The sequence below is a fragment of the Mandrillus leucophaeus genome, unplaced genomic scaffold (genome assembly GCF_000951045.1).
Source record: "Mandrillus leucophaeus isolate KB7577 unplaced genomic scaffold, Mleu.le_1.0 Scaffold98, whole genome shotgun sequence".
Lineage (NCBI taxonomy): Eukaryota > Metazoa > Chordata > Mammalia > Primates > Cercopithecidae > Mandrillus > Mandrillus leucophaeus.
The window spans coordinates 659,017-666,806 of record NW_012110696.1 but is presented as its reverse complement, the minus strand read 5'-3'; the positions used below and the strand labels follow the sequence as shown (position 1 = coordinate 666,806).

The following is a 7,790-nucleotide window of genomic DNA, read 5'->3' as shown; positions in this document are numbered from 1 at the left end:
CGGCTAGTTTTTTGTATTTTTTAGTAGAGACGGGGTTTCACCGTGTTAGCCAGGATGGTCTCGATCTCCTGACCTCATGATCCGCCCGTCTCGGCCCAAAGTGCTGGGATTACAGGCTTGAGCCACCGCGCCCGGCCGGCAATCAGTTTTATAAGGGAAGCAGAGCATAAAAGTTTGGAAAATTTGCAGCCTGACAATGTGCTAGAAAATAAAATACCATTTTCTGAGGAGAAATTAAAGCCAGCTGCAGAGATTTGCATGAGTAACAAGGAGCCAAGTGTTAATCCCCAAGATAGTGGGGGAAAATGTCGCCAGGGCATGTCAGAGGTCTTCATGGCAGCCCCTCCCATCATGGGCCCAGATGCCCAGGAGGAAAATATGGTTTCCTGGGCTGGGCCTAGAGTTCCTCTGCTGTGTGCAGCCTAGTGACCTGGTGCCCTGCATTCCAGCTGCCCCAGCTGTGGCTGAAAGGGGCCAACATAGAGTAGAACTCAGGCCATGGCTTCAGAGGGTACAGGCCCCAAACCTTGGCAGCTTCCACATGGTGTTGAGCCTGCGAGTACACCAAAGTCAAGAATCAGGATTTGGGAACCTCCACCTAGATTTCAGAGGATGCATGGAAACACCTGGATGCCCAGGCAGAAGTTTGCTGCAGGGGCAGGGCACTCATGGAGAACCTCTGCTAGGGCATTGCAGCAGGGAAATGTGAGGTCAGAGCCCCCAAGCAGAGTCCTAACTGGAGCACCACCTGGTTGAACGGTGGGAAGAGAACCACTGTCCTCCAGACCCCAGAATGATAGAGCCTCTGACAGCTTGCACTGTGCACCTGGAAAAGCTGCAGACACTCAACACCACCCTATGAAACAGCCGGGGGGGAGGCTGTACCCTGCAAAGCCACGGGGGTGGAGCTGCCCAAGACCTTGGGCGCTCACCTCTTGGATCAGCATGACTGGTTGTGAAACATGGAGTCAAAGGAGATCATTTTGGAGCTTTGAGATTTGGGCTGCTCTGCTGGATTTCAGACTTGCATGGGGCCTGTAGCCCCTTTGTTTTGGCCAATTTCTCCCATTTGGAATTACCCAATGCCTGCACCCCCATTGTATCTAAGAAGTAACTAAATTGCTTTTGATTTACAGGCTTATAGGTGGAAGGGACTTGCCTTGTCTCAGATGAGACTTTGGACTTTTGAGTTAATACTGAAATGAGTTAAGACCTTGGGACTGTGGAAAGGCATGACTGGTTTTGAAATGTGAGGACATAAGATTTGGGAGGGGCCAGGGGTGGAATGGTATGGTTTGGCTGTGTCCCCACCCAGATCTCATCTTGAATTTCCACATGTAGGAGGGACCTGGTGGGAGATAATTGAATCAGGGGGCAGATCTTTCCCATGTTGTTCTGATGATGGTGAATAAGTCTCACAAGATCTGATAGTTTTGTAAGGGGAAGTTTCCCTGCACAAGCTCTCTTTGCTTGCCACCATCCATGTAAGATGTGACTTGCTCCTCCTTGCCTTCCATCTTGATTGTGAGGCTTCTCCAGCCATGTGGAACTGTTAAGTTCATTAAACCTCTTTTGTAAGGTGACCAGTCTCAAGTATGTCTTTATCAGCATTGTGAAAACGGACTAATACAGGTGCACACCGCTGCACTGGCTCCAGTCCCGCTTTTAAGGCTCCATTTGTTTCTTAATTGTGACTGTTTTTACTTGCAATGTAAAGGCTTCATTTCCCCCATCTCTGAAATTATTTTTTTCCTTTTTCAAAAACGCTCTGCCATGTATTCAAGGTATCTGCCATCTCTTTCAAGCATGTGATCAGCTTGATAACTTTTGCTGGGGGTCAGTGTTCGGAATGACAGGCTGGAGTGCAGTAGCACAGTCATAACTCACTTTAGCCTCGACCTCCCTGGGCACAAGCGATCCTCCCATCTTAGCCTCCTGAGTAACTGGGACTACAGGCGTGTGCCACCACAGCCTGCTAGGTTTTTTTTTTTTTTGGTATTAATATTTTGTGGAGAAAGAGTTTCACTGTGGTGACCAGGCTGGTCCAGAACTCCTGGGCTCAAGCAGTCCTGTCTCAGCCTCCCAAAGTGCTGGGATTACAGGCATGAGCCTCTTTCCTGGCCCTAGAGTTTGCTAATTTCATTCTTTTTTGTTTTGTTTTGAGGCAGAGTCTCACTCTGTCACCCAGGCTGGAGTGCAATGGTGCAATCTCGGCTCACTGCAACCTCTGCCTCCCGAGTGCAAGGGGTTCTCCTGACTCAGCCTCCTGAGTAGCGGGGATTACAGATGCCCGTCACCATGCCTGGCTAATTTTTGTTTTTTTAGTAGAGTTGGAGTTTCACCATGTTTGCCAGGTTGGTCTCAAACTTCCAACCTCAGGTGATCTGCCCACCTCGGCCTCCCAAAGTGCTGGGATTACAGGCGTGAACCCAGACCTTGATAATTTCAGTGGGGAAAAAAAAAATCTTACTTACATGTTTGGGCCAAGTGCTGTGCTAATGGGTGGGGACACCTTGATAAGTATTTGATAAGTTATGTTTCTTGTCTTAAGGGAGTATAGAAGGAATGGTTAAGTCAGCACTGGGAGGAGTGAGAGAAATTGAAGCCCTTTGAGGTAGGCCTTGAAGAATGAGCAGAAATTCCCCCAAAGGGTGGGAGTGGCAGGACCAACCTGGCCAACTTCAGACCTTCTTTGAGTTCCAAAGTCAGGTACTTTGAACTGACTTCCAGGATTCCTGGAGTAAAGTACAGTTCTGCTTGAAGTGTTTGTTTGGAAACATGAGTTTGTTCCAGTGAGGCTGCTGTATTAGATAACCACTTGAGAGTTTGCTGTACACAGTGTCATCTGTGAGAAACGTTAGGTGATCGTGAAAAGTTGAGGCCAGCTGTACCAAGCCATGTAATATACACACCTTCAACATAGATCAGTCACCTCAGTTGACTTGTTTTATGTGAGCCACAGTTGTGTACATCGGATGTTACAGCATTCACTGTCTTTGCCTCCACTTCTCAATAACTCACAAGCCGTAAACTGTCTGAGGCCCACTTCCACAGAGCAAGCCTCAGGCCTTTTTGAAGGTAAAGTATCACAGTTACTTGTATTTCTTAACCATTTAACGTGTAGAACTTTACTACCATTTTCACTAGATTGTTTTGTGTATGTGTGTCACTGACAAAATTTTTTAGTGTTGTGCCCCTAATTCCATTTTTCCTCACAAATGGTGGGTTTTTGCATAGCAAGATGCTTTATTTTTTTTAAGGAACACATGTCTGTAACTGCAAATGAACCCAGAAAAGTGAGGAGGAGTTGGGAGGGGAGGTTGGCTATATGATATGAAGACTTTGGCCTATGTTCTGTAGGCAATGCTTGTGATTATTTGGGAGCACTTGCAATATTCTTGGATATTTTGGAGCCTGGTGCTTCTTTGCATTACCTTGTGGTGCTTTTAACTTCCTTGAACCTCCTCCTCCCCCTTCTCCCTTCTGCCTTCTGTCACCTTCAGAGCATTCCTGTTGTGTGTGGCTGTTTTTCTTTATCTTCACTGGGAGCCAGTGGTTTTTTGACTTGCATGTGTGTTTTTGTTTTGTTTATGATATTTTTTTGAGACAGAGATTTGGTTTTTTTGTTTTTTGTTTTTTGGAGACAGAGTCTTGCTCTGTTGCCCAGGCTGGAGTGCAGTGGCACAGTCTCTGTACACTGCAAGCTCCGTCTCCCATGTTCACGCTGTTCTCCTGCCTCAGCCTCTGGAGTAGCTGGAACTGCAGACACCTGGCTAATTTTTTGTATTTTTAGTAGAGACGGGGTTTCACTGTGTTAGCCAGGATGGTTTCGATTTCCTGACCTCGTGATCCGCCCACCTCGGCCTCCCAAAGTGCTGAGATTACAGGCGTGAGCCACCGCACCCGGCGTTTTTGTTGTTTTTAAGACAGGGTCTCACTCTCACCAAGGCAGGAGTGCAGTGGCGCGGTCATGGCTCACTGTAGCTTCAACCTCCCACTCTCAAGTGAGCCTCCCACCTCAGCCTCCCAAGTAGCTGGGAGCTGGGACTAGAGTCACACACCACTGTGCTCGGCTAAGTTTTTGTATTTTTTTGTAGAGACAGGGTTTCCCCATGTTGCCCAGGCTGGGACACTGACTTGTTAGTTTACTTTCTAGGTAAAGTGTTGAGAGTTGAAGAGGGTCTAGATTAGGACTTCTGGATGCTGGATTTCTCCACCAAGATGCAAGCCCTTAAAGAGCTGGGTTTGGCTAGCCCTTTGGTGACAGCTTGTATTGCTCCTTAGCCCACAGATGCATCTGACTAAGGCTAGAAGAACATGTCTCTGTTGAGGAGCCTGGAGCCGGAGAAAGTGCTGTCTGAGATCAGGCCTCCTCTGGTGTGCCCGTCAGAGAATTCCCATTGTGGGGCACTGCTCAGCTGCTCCCACCTGGTATGGGTCAAATAATCAGATTTGTGAGCATCTCACAACCATCTCTATAGCCCAACCAACCCTGAATTCTGGATACAGTAGAGGCAGCTAAGCTGCTAGCTGGTCTTCTCTGGCAGGCTCTGTGCTCAGTGGCCATCAACACCAGGTAGCTTGGCAAGCCTGCCTCCCGTGCTGACTGTGGGCTCTGGGGAAGTGTCGAGAATGTTGACGGCCTCTAGCATCTGAAGTACACCTGCCCATCGGCCTCTGGAGGAGTTAGTTGATCCTTAGATTTCCTTCATGATCTTACCCTTTCTCCTGGCCTCCAGAAATTACGTTGTTTTTGTATGAGACTCCAAAGCCTAGGCCATCTTGGCTGAAAGATGTGAAAGCCCTTTGCGCCTTTCAGGACCCTGGGGATTTTGGTTGCAGCCTGATCGCTGGTGGCAGCTTAACCAGGGCCATAAGATAATTTTATGGAAGACCTGGTTACTTGGCATCTGAACCTGCCTCATTGCCTCTCTGAGCATAGTCTGCTGCTTTCTGCTTTGATCAAGTTCATTCCTCTTGTCCCTGCAAACCTTCAAGGGAGGCCAATGTTCGAGGCCCCTGAGCTTTAGGAATAAATAACTCTGGGTGAGAACTGCCTGTCATTGGCTCTGTGCCGGCTTTCTTCAACCTCCTCTGAGTCCTCCTCTAAGTCTAAGCCATTGTGATTAGCTACATCCTGCCAAGTCTCTTCTGGAAATGAATAAAGCCCTTGCTAAGAGCCGGAAACATTGGTTCCAATTCCTCCTGGGGTGAAGCTTTGTTTTATTGAATAGCACTCATACCTGTAAGAAGAGACATTTTCTCCAGCCCTTCTGATATAACATGTGTTTATTACTTAATGTGTTGCTCATCTGTCCAGCTAGGATATATGCTCCTTGGGTGGTTTTTTGTTGCTGTTTCCCATTCTGTTCCTAACCCCTGGAGCAGTGCCTTACCCAGACTAGGCACCTGTGAATAGTGAGCGAATTAGCTGATAGAGTTGCCTTCTGGGTGCGAGGAACCATACTGCGTGTTTCATTCAGCGGCCACTGGTTCCACAGAGGTGAGGCGTTCTACTCAGTTAAAGATGCGGACACTGAGGCACAGAGGGCAAGTATTTGTCCAAGGCTGTAGGGCTTATTGGCCAGCCACATCATTGCTGACCACTTACCACATACCCTCATTTGTATAATGAGCAAGAGGCTCGTATTTCTTCTGAGTATTAAGGTGTGGTTATTGATATGACTAAGGGTATCAAAGTTCCGTTTAAGAGGTGTTTGTGACCAGGTGCAGTGGCTGACTCCTATAATCCCAGAACTTTGGGAAGTCGAGGTGGGCGGATCACTTGAGGTCAGGAGTTGGAGACCATCCTGGCCAACATGGCAAAACCCCATCTCTACTAAAAATACAAAAGTTAGCCGGGCATGGTGGTGGGTTCCTATAATCCCAGCTAGTTGGGAGGCTGAGGCATGAGAATTGCTTGAACCTGAGAGGTAGAGGCTGCAGTCAGCCAAGATCACACCACTGCACTCCAGCCTGGGTGACAGAACAAGACTGTCTCAAAAAAAAAATTATGTGTTTTTATTTATTTGTTTATTTTGAGACTGAGTTTCACTCGTCGCCCAGGCTGGAGTGCAATGGCACTGTAAACTCCGCCTCCTGTGCTCAAGTGATTCTCCTGCCTTGGCCTCCCGAGTAGCTGTGATTACAGGCGCCCACCACTACACCCAGCTAATTTTTGTGTTTTTAGTAGGGAGTAGGTTTCCCCATATTGGTCAGGCTGGTCTCGAACTCCTCACCTCAGGTGATCCGCCCACTTTGGCCTTCCAAAGTGCTGGGATTACAGGCGTGAACCACCATGCCCAGCCCAGGTCTCTTATTTTCAGTGGGTGATTGTATCAGACCCTGCCTCCCAGGCAGGATTTGAGGGTTCTGTGTACCTGATGTAGGGCTGGGCTAAACAGAAGAGCTTCTCATTAGAGCATCTCCCTGTGGACTGGCTGCAGAGTTACAGCATCATTCTGGTTCTGGTGTGCTCCCCACTGCCCCTTTTCCACTGACTCACTCTTTGCTCATAGGAATACAGTGATATGAGATACAGTCATAGAATTTGGTTCCAGTCTAACCCTCTTCCTGTTTCCTGCCCGCCTGACAGTCTGTCTCTGTCAATTAGCAGACTGTCTTATATGTGATAGAGACACATGCACATATGAATACACAGACAGTCTCTGACTTACAGTGGGGTTTTTTTGTTTTTTGTTTTGTTTTGAGAGAGAGCCTCGCACTCTTGCCCAGGCAGGAGTGCAGTGGCGCCATCTCGGCTCACTGCAGTCCCCGCCTCCCTGGTTCACACCATTCTCCTGCCTCAGCCTCCCGAGTAACTGGGACTACAGGCGCCGCCACCACACCCGGCTAATTTTTTGTATTTTTAGTAGAGACCCGGTTTCACCGTGTTAGCCAGGATGGTCTCTATCTCCTGACCTTGTGATCTGCCCACCTCGGCCTCCCAAAGTGCTGGGATTATAAGGCGTGAGCCACTGCACCTGGCCAATTTACAGTGTTTTATTTAGGATTTTTCAACTTAAGATTTATTGGGAGTTAGCCTCATTGTAAGTCAAGGAGCATCTGCACATCATATACATATATACCATAAATATACATAATTAAATGTCATACTCCTGCTAGAGTTGGGGGGGTCAGTATCTGAAGTGCTTATAATAGCTTTATGTGGGGGTGATCCTCTAAGAATAAGAGAATAGTTACGTAGACCTTAAATCATAAATCTATAAGAATGAAGAAAGCCCCGAAGCCCCCCCAACTTCCACCCTGTCAGTCACCTCTCTGTCCTATACTCTGTCACTACCCCTGAGCCTCACGGCCTTCTTCACGCCTGGTCTACCCTGAATCTCCTCCTTGGTCTACGGTCTGACTTGTTCAGTCTCCCATCTGTTCTCTTCGGCACCTTTGTTGTCCTCAGTTCTCTCCCCACCTCCACACAGTGCTTGTCTGGGACATGCCTCTTCCTTCCGCCCACCCCACCCACATACATTGTTTCTTGACTGACACCTCCTGTCGCTTTAGGCCCCATTCAGTGCCGCTTCCTCTAGACAGCCCAGCTTGATCCTCAGTGCAGTTAGGCTGGGACTGCAACTCCTTTGCTGCTGCTTCCACTTGCTTAGGTCACCGTGTCCCACTTCCGTGTCTGAGCTCACTGGCTGCCTTTTAGTTCCTCAGCCTGTGCATTGCAGCTGTTCACTGCTTCTTCCTCCTTGAAGAAGGAGGTTTTGTCTAAGTGACAGCTCCAGGTTATCCTAGCTTTGTTTCTTTTAAATTCTCTTTTACAGATTCTA

General features: G+C 48.1%; 1 protein-coding gene across 5 annotated transcripts in view; it reads left to right on the top strand.

Annotated features, from left to right (window-relative positions):
• The window catches only part of RNF4 (ring finger protein 4), a 46,667-nt gene that overhangs the window by 10,009 nt on the left and 28,868 nt on the right, over positions 1-7,790 (top strand). Inside the window, exon 1 of one of the 5 annotated variants that reach the window (XM_011970843.1) lies at positions 1,748-3,078. The exons of the other annotated variants lie outside the window; for them this stretch is intronic. The gene's annotated coding sequence lies outside the window, so the exon portion shown is untranslated. Of the gene's footprint in view, positions 1-1,747; positions 3,079-7,790 lie in introns of those variants that run through there. 5 annotated transcript variants of the gene reach the window in all.